Source organism: Orbicella faveolata, unplaced genomic scaffold (genome assembly GCF_042242905.1).
Source record: "Orbicella faveolata isolate gen_17 unplaced genomic scaffold, um_ofav_v1 contig_2, whole genome shotgun sequence".
Classification (NCBI taxonomy): Eukaryota; Metazoa; Cnidaria; class Anthozoa; order Scleractinia; family Merulinidae; genus Orbicella; species Orbicella faveolata.
In genome coordinates, this window is record NW_028301547.1 from 28,163,090 (window position 1) to 28,178,611 (window position 15,522).

Consider the following 15,522-nt stretch of genomic DNA (forward strand, 5'->3'; position numbering starts at 1 on the left):
GGAGTAAACCCCACGGGGGGTTCTGACGCTCCATCAGTAAGGGTTGTATATCTTTGATGAGGTGTGATTAACAAACTGACGTCATTTTTTTCTTTTTGCGTCTTTTTGCGTTTTTTGGTTTGAAAACTGCTTGGTCAAATTAATTTATTCTCAGGACTGAATAACAATGGCTGTTAAGACTAACAATACCTATTCAAGAAAACCTCTGGGTTGTAAGATTTTTGATAATTGCGGCGAATTTCAAAATCGATCTCCCAGCCGAGTCATTAGCCCAGAACACGCATCGAACGGGGAAGGAGAAAACGCCTGGAAGTAAATGGCGAAGCAGTTTGGAAGTGGAGAAATATTTGCGGGTCGGGAACACTGTTTGAGTTAATTAGTTCATGCGAGTAATTGCCCCTTGGCTGCTAAGGTTTTTCATGAAGTATGCCTTTATGTATTCTAAATTATAAAAGCTCGATTTAAATACTTCTTTGATAATTAACCTGCCCACTACATCAAATCAACTGTTACATTTCTTTAGTGTGGAAGAAAAAAATTAATAACCGCTTGAAATTGCTTACAGCAGACATATATATATATTTTCTTTATCATGCGTTGTGGAAACAAAACGGTTTCATTTAGGTGAATATGTATAACAGATGCAAGATCATGAATAGTTAATTGCTTGACTGTAAACACCTAAAGGTCCTAAAGGTGCTTCAAAATGAAACTGAAAACCGGCAACTTACAATGACTGAATTAACGTCTGAAGAAAGGCACTAAGAATACAGAGCGGACGCCTAACTATTTAGAAAATAAACTTTTCAAGGGAGCATTCTTTGACTAAGCATGTTTTATCTACTTTTAAGGTTTCTTTAGATAATTTTACAATATTGTTTGGAAATTCGTCGAATTTCAATCCACTATATTATGTTCAGTTAGGAAGTAAATAGGGAGGACTTGCAACTTATAGCAAAAAGCGAATTGACCTATTTGAAGGGCTAACATTCAGCCGGAGCGAAATGTCTGGAAGCAAGAATTAACGATTAAATGCGGAATTCTTCATTGTACGTTCTAAAATAATCTGACTAAGCAATGTCAAACAGCAGAACTGCGAAAAATATTGAGCTTTAACGCTACGTTTGCCCAGCTACTGATTAACAGTATCAACAACTTTTAGTTAACATGTACTTCTCACCTTGTTTCGGTCTATAAAGATTTTTTTTTTCAAAGATTCATGGTCCTGTAAAACGACTTGGAATTTTTGGAGAACACAAACTAGATGATGACACTTTACAGCCACAAATTTCAATAACAAAGAAATTGTGGTTAGGTCAAAATTTAACTTGTAGATTGAAATCATAATAATAATGACACTGTCTTCAAAAAATATTACCCCGGTAACACATTAAGCCTCCAGAAATTTTTTTCATGACACCCCATCGGATATCACAGAAGTTCATCGGTTCAAATTTCATTTAAGCATCATTTTCTATCCATGACTTATTTTTACAACTGGCTAAGCTGTGTTTATAGCCTCGACGATCTTTCGTGCTGTGTATCTTTGTCTTACAGTTTAACGTGTTGAAAATTATATTATATTTCCTATATACATGTATTTTTTTTGGACTCTAAGGAATTGATGTGTCCAAAAACAGAGATAATTTACACAAAACGGGTGTAAGTATGTGAATGCTATGGAACTACACTCTTTTTTATATAAGAATACTGTTATTTTATAAGAATACAGAGGCTGAAATTTGCGAAATTTTAAGAATATTTTAAGAATAAACCTGAGATCGGAATTTTGAAAAGAATATAAATTTGTGTGTTGAAAAGTTAGAAACACTGCAATTATATGTTTTTATAACATAGCGCTCGCGCTAGTCCTACCTAATTCCTATTGAGCCATCATGGACGAAATCTCTATGTACGCACGGCCGTGCGTATATAACATGACATGTGCAGTTTCAATTTAGCTTGAAAATTTCCATCTAGTTTTGTGCAAGTTCCTTTTGTTGTTTCGGCAGTGTGAAGATTATTCTAAACAATCCAAACCCTACTTCGAGCCTTTGACTTTTGCCAAGCTAAGATGCTTACTTAAACTTGAGTATTTTGACTTTGTTTGTCTACATTTTCATTGAGTATTTTTGACTTTGTTTACCTACATTTTCATTATAATTAATTCGAAGAAGCGAATTTTCCATTGAAAATTTTGGAAATCAGATTAACCGTTTTCGTTCGGCAACTGTTGCTCAACTGATTGTGGCTTGTTAGGATCTTAGTGATCTTTGTTTTCCTTCTCCGTACATAGGATAGGATGGGATAGGATGGGATGGGATGGGATGGGATGGGATGGGATGGGATGGGATGGGGAGGGATGGGATGAGATGGGATGGGATAGGAAGCCTTTATTTAAACACGATGAGTTTTACTAGTAAAGCTAAAAGCTTGTGGGGTCGCATATAAAATAAAAGAAAGACCTAATAACAATTTGATAAGTAAGAGAGAAATGAGAACTTTGTACTAACCAATCACGAATAAAACATGTTTTAGCGCCCAAGTTGTTGTCGTCAGGTTATAAAAGAATTGGTTCATGCGGTTCTGTGCGTATATCGAGTTATGGATGCGCCTGGGAGGTATGGAGAGCACTCGAGAAGCTAGAGTTCTTCTCCCCTGCACCCTCCGCCTAGATCCGTCCCTGAACTGTAATGTTGGGAAATTGAGTTTTTGAATGTAAGGGACAAAATACATCATTTAGAGGCGTTTTTATTGTTGCGGCCGAAGAACTGAAATACGAGCAAACTTTCATGCTGCGGAGATGAAATATCTTCTCTTATGCAAAAGAAAAACAAGCATCTTGAGAGAGATGCTAAGGGCTTATGGAAGAACATATAATTTACATGCTTCTTTCGGGCTTTTAATGCTGCGTGTCCAAATATTTACCTAAAAGAAACAAATGGATTTTAGGATTGCTAACTGGACGAATTTTAAGCATCAGTTGTCCTCGGCGCTTTTGGGTTTTACATATTTAAACTGATATCAGGAGCCAAAATCGGGAACGGAGACCGTAAGCGCGCGCCATTTCTAGTATCGTGGCTGTCCCTATGATATGGGACATTTTTTCTATTTTTAGAACAAATTGCGCCATCCCGTACGGCACACGCGTGTATATGCTGCGAGGATTTTTGCGGAAGTAGCGCGGGGGAATGGCGTCCGAAATTCCCGAAATGTTTGATGCTTTTGACCAAACAACTCAATACACTCATGTCTGTTGGAATTTTACCTCAGTATTATCGTCGTAAGCTGCTCCAGTTTGAGTGTAGTAAGACAGTGTCGAATTTAGTTATGTCCCCCTTTATATCACTGACCAAGTTGTCTTCTGTTGCTTCTTTTACAAGAGCTCCACATTACTCAACTCTAAGTTTCACATATGTTGAAGATTAACAGCTTTTCCGTAACACAGCAAAAAACTAGTTGGATATGTTTGGATATAGCAGCGTTTCAGGACTTCAAAGTTTGCCTCCTCTTGCCACACGCTTGCGAGGATTTCGTCAGTGTATATCTCGACCGAAAAGTAAAAAAAAATAATTGCAAGTTTAAGTTTCGCCTGAATTGTAAGCAACGCTGGATGTTTTATCAAGGTCCAATGAGTGAAGATGAAGTTTATGTCTGTAGATGTTGCTCAGTTTTGTTTGTGTAAAAATCCAATAAATTGTCTGTTGTCGAAGAATAAGAATGAGAGCGTCCGCCGATGCGTGTTTGTACAGTCAGTAAAACATGACAAATTGGACTTCCGCACTTTCGTGTGAAAACGTACATCGCACTCTTATAATATCTCTAGTTTTTAAATATGTTTAAGGTTGATAAATGTTTGAGAACAGAGTAAAAGCTTAGCTGAAAATATGTGAATACAGCAGAGATAATCAGCAAAGTTACGATGACGCTTTCTTTAATCAACTCGAATACAAACGATTTCGATTCATTTTGTTGGTTGGGTTATCAAAACTCCTCGGCTATTTTATTTTCGCTACGTAAAATTTCACTATATTAAAGATACACACATGATATTAGTAGCCTTTTGGCCTTGGTGAAAATTGTTGCAGCATCTCAGCACAAAAGACAACGAAAGAAATCTTTCTCAAGATTTGTTGACAATTGAAAACACCGACTCGGATTTGAAACTGCACGCGCTGCACCATACAAATGAGCTATTTGTACGCGTCAGACTTTTCCTTCAAAAACTTTTGCAAACCCGCCAAACAAACAGAAACAATAAGAAACTATCAAAAACAGGGTTTGGTTATGATTAAGCATTGTTTGGCCAACTCACAAATTAACTCGATACCAGAGTAAAGAGTTTTCTTACATAACTTTTCTTTACAGAACAAACACAAAATCTAATTACTCGTTCAACTAGCGCAAGCAGATATTATTCACCCACAGCGCGAAATTGAAGTCTTGTTTTCGACCCTGAGAAACTCACCTTTTACACTAGCTCAGAGTATAAAACTACATAAAAGAGCCCTGGTTCTTATTCCCTGCCTTATACCCTGCCATCGCTGTGAAAAATCTGCAAGAGAATCTTGCAACCCTCACCATTTGATCACGCAGCGTGACAACATCCACGCGAGAGCCCCCAACATGTGCGAGGATCTGCGCGGATATATGACGTCAGGATGGCGCAATTTGTTCTAAAAATAGAAAAATCGTCCCATATCATAGGTGCGTTCGGATCCCAAGACTTACGGTCTCCGTCCCCGATTATGGCTCCTGCCAAGACGACATGTCGTTGTCAACCTATTAGCTGAAGAATGGCCGCCATCTTGCGTGACTCCGCCGTCGTCGTCGCCGTCGTGCGTACGCGCCCACGAGCAATGCCGTTAGCCATGATACCCATGAGAAAATCTATTTACGGGTTTCCTGTTCTTTCCTATATGGGTATGGTGCTCCGCTATAATAGACCTCTATAGCTTGCGCGGTTTGTTTTCCCATTACAGATCAAGTACGTCATATTCTCTAGGGAATTGTTCTTTTATCTGGCCGTCGATAAAATCCGGAACATGGAACATTCCGGAACATCCCAGAACATCGAATAATTATCATAATTACGCGAAAAATATGTAAAATTAAATTTTTAAAACTAACATAAACAAAAACAAACTGGTATCAGCTTGAAATATGAAAAGATATTATTGGGGATAGGGGAGTCGGTAGCAGAGGGGTAGGGAGCGTTGGGTATTCATTCAACTGACCACAATGAGTGCAGGCTCCTCTCCTCTTTCCCGCCAATTGCGTCACGTCGCTTTTCGGCACTCTGTTTTTCAACACAAACATGGACGATTCTGACGACGAATGACAGGTAATTCATTGCGTCTCCTTTTTTGACCCCTAATTTCTTCAACATCTGAGGTGTTTGTCTAAGCATCATACAGTTGCTTATTAAGTCATTATTCATAGTTTGGTCCCTATTCCATCTTTATGTTGCTATTTATCATCCCCAGTTTTCGCACCGCTCCGCTAGGAACGCCTGGCACTATGGCCCACTAAGTACAGATTCGGGCCTTTCCGGAAGCCCGAGTAACAAGCAAGTTGTCATTAATAAACTAGTGGTAATCAAAGATTTATAGAGCAGCGCGTTCACGCGCGGTTTTCGCATGTCTGGTTTACTTTGGTGGTGTTCGAATGACTCGATAGAAAACTAAGTTTGATCGAATGTCAGATAACGATCTGCACGTGAAGTTGAACTAGCGATGAATCGATTATAGCCTGCGGTAAAAGTATTTTTAATTAATTAAGTATTAACTTGTACGGGACAACATTTTCCAGGAGATGCATCTGAACTGTTGGCGACACTAAGAATTCAATTTCAGATCGCCAACACTTGTAACAAATATTTCTAGAGACAATAAACTTTTGACCAGCGACCCCGCAAGACAGAGGGCGCGTCGCCAAATGTTTTTAAATTTTGTGTTTGTATTTGTTTACACTGTCATCAGAGGTCGAGCAGTCCGAACTAGTTTAGACAAGAAACTCGATGCCGAAGAGTTTCTATTTCTATCTCACGGAGAAACTATTTCTTCATAAGAAATCGTGTATACGCATATCTTTGTATTGACGTAATGAATTGAATACAGGAATCACACTCGTGTACCCATACTGTTAGGTCTGATTAATGAGTTCGAACGCTACCACCTTAGTTTTCTGTGAAAAACGAAATCTGGGAAATAAAGGACAGTCACGTGATTAAACTGACGATGAACGGCTGGAAGGAATGGCTTAGCCTTCTCAGTTGCTAGCCTTCACTCATTGCAGTCACTTTCATTTTTCTTTCATTTTTCTTTTTTTTATGTTTTTGTTTTGTTTCTATTTTCCGAGCTGATACCAGTTTATTTTTGTTTGATTTTATTTTTTGAAATTTTATTTTACATATTTTTGGCCTAATTATGATAATTATTCGATTATTTATTCATATATACGCGACCATTTGAAAATTCGAAAGAGGGAATTCTCACGAGTATCATCAAATGGTCTGAAATTGGGCAACAAACTACCCAAGGTAAAAAGGTGTATTATTTCTATGTTAGCCTTTGAGAAAGTAGATTTTAGACATTTGAGCAGATGCGAGCAATTTGACGACTACAGTTTTGACTGGCTTTCTTGACAGCTGACACTAAACTCGTTTTCTTTTTTGACAGCTGATTTTAGCAACATTTGACGGTTCACTGTTCACCACATCGAGACCGTCAAAAATATATCAAGTATTTTTATGCATGAAACAAACAGAACAGAAAAAAAAAACGAAATCAATATTCCTCAATATCGTGCTGTGAAATTTCGATAATACCTGTTGCAAAGTTTTTGTGGTACACGTTTTTCTTTTTAATCCCGAGCACGATCCAGCAACGAGTTTGTTATTTTGCGTGCGTTGACCAGGCCTTTGACAAAAGCAAAGATGCTTGCAACCATATCGAATGAAGAAGTTCCGGAAAATATCTCTGGGTGCATAATGGTGCTTGGGGCTAATATTCTCCGGTACAGCATGTGTGTCAGGTGTATAACATATGCAATATCACTGAGATTAAAAAAGAATCGACGCATTTTTCTGACACCAGTAGCTTGTGAATTAAAATTCAGTAATGCTAGCGTAAATACATACATTAGCATACATACATATTGAAAGTACCTAAATGTTTTTGGTGCATATTCAGCTTCCTTAATAAAAGTGGCATTGCAAAATTTTCAGCAGTTGATAGAATAACTTGAACCTAAGTTAACTCCTTCCTTCGATAAAATTTTTCATTGTTCCTGCGTACCGACCACGTTCGTGCATGTAGGTGTTAGATGTGAATTGAAAATAAAGGTAAACGTTGAATATTGAAAAAAAATTTGCGGTAAACTGACTTGGTTACTAATTCATTTTGTAAAATACAGGCCTCGGATATTCAGTCAACCTTCAAAATCATCTCGCGAACACTTTTCAGTGTTTTTAAGAAGAAAGAAAACTTTATGACGATTGTGAAAATTTTACAAATCTATCACATTCAGAAAGTTTCTATGGCCTAACATTACAATCGTTCCTTATCGAAGCCAGTGAATTTCCTGGTGCACGCTAAAAACTAGAACCACATGCAATCGCAGCGCGAAACAGATAGTAAATACATTAGGGTGTAAATAGCTTCTAAGTAGTTTGAGGGCATGTAAACTCAGTTGTTAACTCAGAAACGAAGATGGAACGACCCTTCAGTATACTCTGCTCCGTGGAGAACTGAGAAGAACGTTATTGATTTCTTGGAAAGAGCTGCTCAGCTGCTCAAGATATGTTTGTGTGATCTGGCAGAGCCATAACTCTTTATCACAGCGGAACATTAACAACTGTAAATTTGTAGTGAGGTCGTTTTCATTCAGTGGACTAAATTATATGTTGGGAAAGTGTTCAACACAGTTGTCATTGCTTCATGTTAGATCGATATAAACGTAAGGGTACTGATCATCGACATTAACGTCCTATTAGGTTTTTAAACCTAAAATCGCTTTCTAAAATTTTTTCGCTCTGCTAAACTAACAGGTAACTAGGAAAAATATCAGTTTCCTCTGACCCACCTTTCAAAGGTTCGTTGCACTGAAATACAACCGCGGATGAGGTCCAAATTTCACAAATGTGGGCTGAGCGGGCACCAAAACACTGAGTCCACTGGTGCTAATCAAGTTTTAAAATCCTGTGTCACCGTGACACAAAATTAATGCAAGAGAATTTGGTGGAGACACTTAAACGTGTCGTGTGAATGATTAAACAAGCTCTTTTTCCTTTTAGCATTGACAGAACAGTGAATGTGTTTGTAGTGCACAAGGGTGACTGGAAAAGCACCTGCTGTGATTAATATTAATGCCATCTGAGACAAATTAACGCACAAAACATCGGCACCAAATTGGAAATGGATCTGTAAAACTTCAGGCTTTGTTGCACATAACTACGGTTCGTTTACTAATAAGTAACTGTCATTGTAACATTTGCCCGCTGTATGCGAAGTTTCCAAGTTATGATTTTGTAGGCAATTTTCAAGGGACGACTATACACGTATATACACATTTGATATATGCAATCATTAGTCAATTTTATCAGTAGAAGGAAGGTACATTGATCATGATGCGAAGGCTGTCACGTTTTGTTTTGCGAATGACTCAAAATTAACCATGGCATGTTCTGAAAAAAAGTCAAAAGTAAACTGTTGTAACCTTTTCCGTTGCCTTTTCCATTGCTGATTCATAGACGGTATGAGGTCGCTGGTTTCAGACTTCTTCTCTGGGAAAAAAGAAAAGTAAATCATTAACGAAGGTAGTAATTATGCAAAAACAGCTATGCAATGTTAAAAGTAGTTTTAAATTGTTCGTTTGTCAAACAGGCGCCTTTTTACGGTCATTAGTAATATTAACATTAATATTGTTGATTATTTATTCATTTACACTTCCTTCTTGATGCTGATATCGTATTTACGTTCTTCATCTTTGGAGAGCTTATTTCGCACTCATGATTGAAATACAGCTCAGAATATTGTATAGTTCAGGTAATACTGGTACACTGGTTTTACAGTTAGGAATATGGCTGAAAATGACGACTTCAAATCGAAACTAATATCTCTTTGCGCTCGGATACAGTCGTCGGGAGATAGATTTTCCTACACTCTTTTTTTTTTTTTATAAGAATATTGTTTTCCGGCCGAGGCTGAATATTCTTATTTTTCTGCTGATTTTAGGTTGAAAATATTCTTGTCGATATTCTTAGATTATAGTGCATGGCATTTATGTTTTCGAATGTATTTGGTGTCTGTATGGTGTTAAATTAATTTTGGAGCCAGCCTGCAGGTATCAAAACTTGATATCACGCACGTAATTTCTTGCAAAAATGGTATTAGCATCAAACATACGGCATGCAAGTGCTGTTTTTGTTCCTTTTTGGCTAGTTTTGCCGTTTAGAGAAATGAATAATCTCATACAGTTTAATTAAAAATCATATAATTGTATTGTATTTATAAATTTTCAACACACAAAATTATATTCTTAATTTTCAAACTCTCAGCCTCGGGTTTATTCGTAAAATATTCTTAAAATTTCGTAAATTTCAGCCTCGATATTCTTATGAAATATATTCTTATAAAAAAAAGAAAGAGTGTACTTGTCATCAGTTAACAAATATTCCACGATCGCGCGTTGGAAATGAAATGATAGCTAGCCAATTACGAGGGAGGTGACGCCGAGTTGGCTATAATTATCTCATATACAACAACGGCGAGTGAAACAATTGTTGCACTAAAAACGACCCAGTATATATAGAAAACTAAAAAAAAAAAAAAAAAAAAAAAACAGAGAATAAAACGCCCAAAAAAATTACCCTCACGCTTACCAATTTGTAGCGTATGGTATATGCTCATTTAACGTGATGGCTAAACCAATGAAAAATCTTGAATTGCATTATCCGACGATCCAGTTTTTTTTTTATTAAATCGTGTAGAAAATAGCCCAAAACAATACGCACTCTGATTGGTTTAAAATCGTGTTCCTATAACTCGATAGAAACACAGGACTAGCACAAGGTGTTGACGTAATGATAGCGCGAGCAAAGAGAATGAACATTTGGATGATCAAAGTAAAAAGGTTATTTTTTTTTTCCGTCGCGGGACTTTCGAAAAGAAGTAGAAAACTCGAAAAACCTGTGGAAACACTCGCCTATTGGCTCGTGTTCCCACAGCATTTCTCGTTCTCCCAAACTTCCACTCGTGTCTCTATTTAACAATTAGATCATGAGCTCGAGATTTCTATCGTGTGATAGTTGACGATGGTGCAGCCCGAGCCAACTATCACGTGATAGAAATCGAGAGCGGATAATCTAATTGTTTTAGTATAAATCTACTAGTCGTTCAAAATTTTCCCTAAATCCTCTTCACAGACACATCGAAAACGCAAAGAAGCGGCCGTCAATTTGTTAACAAGGGCACACTGCTACGCTACTCACTATCTACAACACAATAGATAGTGAGTAGCGTAGCCAATCAGGGAACTCCATTCGTGATAGAACGTTTGTAGAATTATACTAAACCTCGATGGAAAGACGGGGCATGTTTTCTATTTCAGCTGATACAGAGCCATTCAGTGACGTTACCACTCAAGGCTCCTTGAAAAAATCCCGGTCGAATCCCGGGCAAAAAGCCAGGGCACTACATCGGCGCCAGATAAGAACGACTTTGGAATTTCAATCTAGCTGCTTTCCGAGAATACTTTGCTCCTTCCTATGGTTCACCAATTGAATAGTTGTCTACCATTAAGAGACAAATGGGGAAAGTTTACTGTAAACAGTCTATCTGTTTCTCAACGCTCGCGAAAGGCAACCAAGGCCAGCCAAACGAAGAACAGATACTCCCTATCCCGTCAAGTCAGCCCGTTTTGCGATTCTATCAGCGTGTTCAACGGTAGAATAAAAATACAAGAAAATAGAGGGCTGTGAACAGTCTCTGTGAAAAGTGATGATCAAATCAAATTATATTCCAATCTGAAGGTCCCTATGCGGACGGCGCAATACAAAACTAGATTATTATCATGAGAAATGCTTTCCATTCTAGCTTGATCAGTCCTCTGTTTGTCCAAGCTCTGGTTTAGTTTCCTACTTATCTTTGTAATCCGCGTACTTTCCTCTGGACTTTTTGTTTATGCACTCATCAGCATTTATTAGTTATTTATACCTCAAATTTGCATCTCTTATAAGACTTGCACTGAAGAAGGCAGAAGTTTCTGCCGAAAAATGTCTGTTAAATTCAAAAGTGTCGTTTTATATCTGCGATACATTTAGAGTAATAATTGACAACATGTTTCATTGTGTACTTACTGAATCGTTAAGTCTGACGGGCTACCACTAACAATCTCTAGTTCTTTCACACTGGATGCCTGTCGGTTGTCTTTCTCTATGATAAGCTTGACATCACGTAACCGTGAAATGCTTATGTACAAACTCAGATCCAACAATACCGTGCATGACGTTATTAGAACCCAGTTTGCCGACACCCGTTACATAGCAGCTGCATACACCTTATTCCAAAATGGCCGCCTTTTTGGTGTTCTTTTGTTTACTTGCAAATTAGCCCTTGTTGCCACGTTCTTAAACTCGAAATTCAAAAGAATATTTTCCCTTAATTGAGGCAACAAGGGCTAATTTGTAAGTCAACAAAAGAAGACTTAAATGACGGCCATTTCGGAATAAGGTGAATAACCACATGGACCCGACTGCCCAGCTAGGAAATACCATAAAATGTCGCTTATAAACCTCCCCCCGGCTATAGGCCTATCTACCTGTAAAACAACAACAAAAAACACCCATCCAATTTCGATCGGATGTAAGCCCCTCCGTTTTTAAGCCCATCTAAAATCATTGAATAAAAACTCGATGCATATCGATGTCATCATATGTCGTTTTGCATAGTTTCAGCTCTGTCCCATTGGTATCTTATTTCCTCCCCGATTATGGCTCCTGATTTCCCTCAACAGCAAAGTTTTGTTACTTTTCGCAGGCACATTGTTTCCAAAACCCATAACAATAATTGCTAGTGTTAATCGTGAAAATAAAGATCCATTTATTTGTGAATTCGTATTGCTCAGTTCCATTGTTAGCCATTGAAGCACAATTTTGATCTTGTCCTATGGGTCGGCGGGCATTTGCACTCTTCCCGAAGCCGCGGCCTGAGGATTTGTAACTTGGGCTGATTGCAACCCCTTTTTTTAAAACCAAACAACCAAACAAAAAAGATATGAAAGCTCGGAAAACGGACGACAAACGCCTAACAAAGGACTCACATACATGTGGATTATATTGTAATGCAAATGAGAAAAGTCAACTAAAGAAAGGGCTAATGACTGTAAAAATCCGAAAACGGTGTTACAAGACAGATTTTAGAGCACCAATAGGGAGTGGGTATAATTGATATCAGAGATTGTTTTTGTTAGGTCTTCCACTGCCTGTTTTCCAAAGGCAGCTCTATTCCAAATTGGATTACGTAATGGGTTTCCCCAAAGATAAACACTATTCTTATGCGAAAACGAAGTTGTTTCCAGCTGGCCACGTGTCGGTAAACTAAAAGAATATAAAATAAGTAGGATTTCTTTGTTCATGCAAAAAGCAGAAAATTGGAAATAGTTTATATGCAACTCAAGAGTTGAATGATGGAGGAACTCCGCAATCCGCAATGCAGTAGACTAAAAGCGTAATATGAAATAATTTCTATTTCTATAGAAAATTGAAAATTGCAACCCTTTAAGAAAAATGCGAAAGCTCGACAAACATACGACAAACTCCCGACAAACGGCCGAGAAAAGGCTTCACATGCATGTGGATTAGAGAAAAGTCCACAATGAAGAGGCCTGTTGACTGAACCATTTAAATTAGTAAAAATCCTAAAACGGTGCTACCATCCGCAGATATATAGGGCCATAGCGAAAAAAAAATATGACTGAGGTAATAATCATGGTTAAATACTCTTCCTAGGCACATTGGGTGTTTACGATGACTATAAACAACGCAGACGACAAAAAAACTGACTGAGACAAGTGCCTCGGTTTGCCTGTTACTAGCCAAGTCTTGATATGATTGACAGCAGTTTATTATTTCTGGTTTCGTTTGATTCAACTCAGCTCGCAGTTAAAAGATTTCTCACTGAGCTCTTGAAAACGGCAGCTCTATCTACTGAAAGTTCATAATAGAAACGATTACGTAATCGGGATTTCTCAAAGATAAATTCTATTCTTATACGCGAAAGCTAAGTTGTTTCCAGCTGCCCGCGTATCGGTAAACTAAAAGAATATAAAATAAGTACGATTTCTTTGTTCGTTCGTGCAAAAATGAGAAAATTAGAAATAATTTATATGCAACTCAAGAGCTGTATTCCGATGGTGTTAGGAGAAGCCAACAAATGAGATGTTTAATGAGGCAGGTGAAACTGATCGATAGTTATTCGAGTTTGGGTTAAAATATTGAGCGTAAAAGGTGATACTTGAGCAAATAGTTCCTAAGGAAAGAAATTACGCTAATTTCCTATCCTACAGCTGCGAAACACCTTTTAAGACTGTATTTAATATCCTAACAAAGAGTATAATTATGCTCAACTTTTTTGTCCTCTTTAAAAGCATAAGTTTCCCTGGGGATAGGGGTTACAGTTCTTCTACCCTTAAAGTGTGTTTCTTTATCATTTTTAACCAACGTATTCAACCAACGTTCACTTAATGCATCGGATTTTTTGAAACAAAAACTGCAAAGAACAAATACAGCAATCAAAATTTCAATATTTGTTTTTGTAGATTTTTGGCTACTTTAATAAATTATCCAAAAACTGATACATCAAAATTCTCAAACGAACGAAATACGAAAATTCCAAACTATAGCTCAAATTACCTCAAAATATACTTCTAAAACAGCGTTAATTGAGAATCAAGTTTACGTTTCTACTCTTATACTGGCTGTGACATAGTTTCTCGCTTTTACTTAAATTAACTCCGTGACGACAGCACATCTCAGGGGCCGAAAAGGTAGAATGAACTACACGGGTGTAATACATAACGTGCTGTACTAGGAATATGTCCTTATTGCTTCGAAATCATTTTGCAGACCGACACAAGCGTTCTTATGTCACCATTTTCATGCGCCTCCAATTTATTGTCAAGCGCTTAGCGCTTTGTACTCAACGAAGAACGTATATGGAAAGCCATAACTTTCTTATGTGGTTGTTTGTCATTATTTGGTGTGGTTTCTTCATAATGTGTTGTAGTTACTTCATTACGTTGTGTGGTTTCTTCATTATGTGTCGTAGTTACTCCATTATGTTTTGTGGTTTCTTCATTATGTCTTGTAATGTAGTCCTGACGTGGTGCGTTTTTATCATGATGTGGTGTAATAACTTCATTACGTGGTGTGGCTTTATCGTGATGTATTGACGTTGTTAAGTTGTCTTGTGCTCTCGTCATGATGTAATGTGGTTACGCTGTTATGTTGTCTGGTATCTTCAATATGTGGTTTGATCATTACGTGTTGTGGTTTCGTCTTTATGTCTTCTTGACCTCACTTCCGATACCAAGCTCTAGTACCCAGGCTTCTTGCTATCACGAACTAGTTGAACCGGTTTTAAGATGGGTCCCAGTTCCTTCTCTTCCCCGGTGTTAAAGACAACAAAATGGCGAGAACAAGCAACGACAATTTGTCAACTATACTTGACAAGATGCACCTTGGGCTTCTTTAATATTGAGAACTTCCAGCTTGAAAAGCTAACTGTGGATCAAATATGTAAGCTATCTTCTGAAGAAATGGACCCTGAACATCTAGGTCCTTCGACGTAGACGGCCTTTCTTCCTGTTTTCGACTCCTTCATGATCGACCCTATGAATGAATGCTGTCACTGAGCCTCATCCTCTGAACCTTTATTTTCCGATCTGCCAGTATTTAGCAGTCCCTCTCCACAAGATGGATATTCCCTAGTTATTTCCTCTACAACTTCATCAAGCTGACCCTCTGTTTTTTTCTGTGAGCTGCAACTGACTGAGGCCGTAACAACCCATTCTTCGATAAACAGTACTTTCTGAAACAGAAAGTAACGACGCAATGTCTTTAATATTAAAGCCATCCTCCAGGTACCCCTCTAAAACTGACTTAGAAATTAAGTTTTCAGGAGCGCCACAAACTTGTTTTCCTGGTTTCCTCGACGGTGGATTGCTACCGTAGCTTAAACACTCTAACCTTAAATTCATCCCTGCGTTGCGATCGTTCACACCTAAAAGTCCCATTTCTTCAGAAGATAGCTTACGTATTTGATCCACAGTTACCTTTTCACGCTGGAAGTCCTCAATAAGATGACCAAGGTGCATCTTATCAAGTATAGTTGACAATATGTCGTTGCTTGTTCCCGCCATTTTGTTGTCTTTAACGCCGGGGAAGAGAAGGAACTGGGACCTGTCTAAAAACCGGTTTCACCAGTTCGTGATAGCGAGTGAAGCCATAACAAAGACATAAAG

At 37.9% G+C, this 15,522-nt stretch overlaps 1 protein-coding gene across 2 annotated transcripts in view; it reads right to left on the reverse strand.

Moving 5' to 3' along the window:
• The window catches only part of LOC110063500 (polycystin family receptor for egg jelly-like), a 32,003-nt gene extending 23,179 nt beyond the window's left edge, over positions 1-8,824 (reverse strand). The window contains exon 1 of one of the 2 annotated variants that reach the window (XM_089290618.1): positions 8,719-8,824. The gene's annotated coding sequence lies outside the window, so the exon portion shown is untranslated. Of the gene's footprint in view, positions 1-8,085; positions 8,667-8,718 lie in introns of those variants that run through there. The other variant, XM_089290616.1, reaches the window with a different exon arrangement.
• Between the last annotated feature and the right edge of the window lie 6,698 nt (positions 8,825-15,522).